At 41.0% G+C, this 2,311-nt stretch overlaps 1 non-coding gene across 1 annotated transcript; it reads right to left on the bottom strand.

The window, feature by feature from the left end:
* Positions 1-940: 940 nt before the first annotated feature.
* LOC141669944 (small nucleolar RNA R71) lies at positions 941-1,047 on the bottom strand. Its single transcript, XR_012554196.1, has one exon. It is a non-coding gene; the product is annotated as a small nucleolar RNA R71 (small nucleolar RNA).
* Positions 1,048-2,311: the final 1,264 nt, after the last annotated feature.

Below are 2,311 nucleotides of genomic sequence, written 5' to 3'. Positions count from 1 at the left end.
TATTCAGCTTCTATCTCTTTTGTGGATATCTGGTAGAATGGTATTCATACAACGAAAGTTGGCGTTTATCAGTTTCGTGTTATCTGATTAGTGTCATCACCATCACATACTAAGATTAAGAACGAAAATGCTATTGAATGAAGTATTTAATGAAGTTAGAATCCCATATTTATCATATATAGTTATTTAACCTCAATTCTCTTAATTAATGTTATTTAGTATAATCTCTTAGTTTAATCAAAACTCAATTTGTTATTTGTCTTAGCATTGAGCGATAACCATACATTGTTGCATAGGTGCATAAATTCAACTTAACCTAAACCAGTCTTTGTGGGAACGAATCTGATTTATATCTTATACTACTTGCGAATGCGTATACTTGCTTGAATATTAGCGCGTGTTTTCGCCCTAACAAGTTTTTGGCGCCGCTGCCGGGGAATCGGTGTTAATTTTTAGTTTATGTGCTTGTCATCAGTGGTCGTTAAAGTTCACTGACTCAGATTCTTTTACTCTCACGGTTTATTTGTTTGTGTTTCAGGTACTCATTACAATGGGAGACCCAGCAGCACGAACGAAAGCCTTGATGGAGTTTTCTCAACCCAAGATCAATGCCATTCAATCTAGCATTGTCCGACCAGCTATCACAGCTAATACCTTTGAGATCATGCCTGGCATAATTCAATGGGTGCAGAATTCAATCCAGTTTGTGGGTTCTTCAACGGAAGATCCCAATATGCACATTAGGGATTTCATAGAGATCTGCGACACCTTCAGGTTCAATGGTGTTTCTGAAGATGCTGTGAAGCTGAGACTGTTCCCATTCTCTCTGAGGGACAAGGCTAAGAGCTGGTTACACTCTCTACCAGCTGGTTCGATTACTACTTGGGAAGGTCTTACTCATAAGTTTCTTACTAAATTCTTCCCTATGGCGAAGATAGCTGCAATCAGGAATGCTCTTTCTCAATTTGCGCAGCAATCAGGAGAATCTTTATATGAAGCTTGGGAGCGCTACAAGGAGATGCTTAGGAAGTGTCCTCATCATGGAATGCCTGATTGGATGATCATCAATTATTTTTACAATGGGTTGGGAGCATAGTCCAGACCCATTCTCGATGCAGCAGCAGGTGGAGCATTAAGGGCAAAGAGCTATAAGAAAGCTTATGATCTAATTGAATTGATGGCTGCTAATGAATATCAGTCCAACCCAGAGATTGCCACAGAGCAAGGTAGCAGGAGTTCTTGAGATGGATACAGCTACGGCTATCACTGCTCAACTAAAGGTGTAGTCTATGAAGATCGATTATCTGGCTAACTATGGTGTTAAGCAGATAATTAGTGTTTGTGAGCTGTGTGCAGATCCGCATGTGACAGATCAATGCGCTATATCTAGTAAAGCAGCTCTGTTTGTGAGCAACTTTCAGATATCGCAGCAACCAGTTCCAGAAACTTATCATCTGGACATCTGGAATCATCCTAACTTCAGCTGGAGCAACAATCAGAATGCGATGCAACAGCCATTCCAGCAATTTGGAAATAAGCTATTCAACCCTCCTGGTTTTCAGCAACAAATTGCACCAAAACAACAACTCCAAATTCAACAACAAAATCAAGATACAGGCCTATCTTCGAATGAAAAATCTGAATTGGAGGAGTTGAGGCTTATGTGCAAAAACTAGGCTCTTATATGCCAAAGCCAGGCTATTTCTATCAAGACTCTAGAGAACCAAATAGGGCAAATTACTAATGCCTTATTGAATTGACCACCAGGATCACTTCCTAGTGATACAGAATCCAATCCAGGCAAGAGGGAAGTTGAAGAACAGGTGAACGCCATCACCTTAAGGTCTGGAAAGGTTGCAAGCCCCCAAATTCAGCAAGACGAAGAGCCTGAAAAGTCTCAAGTTCCAGAATCTGAAGTTTTGGCTGAAGAAGATGTGCAGAAGGAAGTAGAGGTGGAACCAAGGAAGACTACTGTGGAACACACTCCTCCTGAAGATAATACAGGGGAGAAACAGATCTATCATCCACCTCCTTTTCCTAGGAGGTTGCAGAAGAAAAAGCTGGATAAGCAGTTTGAGAAGTTTTTGGAGGTGTTCAAGAAACTTCATATCAACATACCTTTCGCTGAAGCTCTTGAACAGATGCCTAGCTATGCGAGGTTTATGAAAGGTATTCTCTCTCGGAAAGTGAAGCTCGATGACTTAGAGACTGTTGCTCTCATGGAGGAATGCAGTGTTGTGCTGCAACAGAAGTTGCCTCCGAAGCTTAAAGATTCTGGAAGCTTCACTATTCCTTGCACCATCGGAAACTT

The sequence above is a fragment of the Apium graveolens genome, chromosome 6, assembly GCF_009905375.1.
Source record: "Apium graveolens cultivar Ventura chromosome 6, ASM990537v1, whole genome shotgun sequence".
Taxonomy (NCBI): Eukaryota; Viridiplantae; Streptophyta; class Magnoliopsida; order Apiales; family Apiaceae; genus Apium; species Apium graveolens.
Note: the sequence above shows the minus strand (reverse complement) of the source record. Positions and strands in the feature narration are given on the sequence as shown.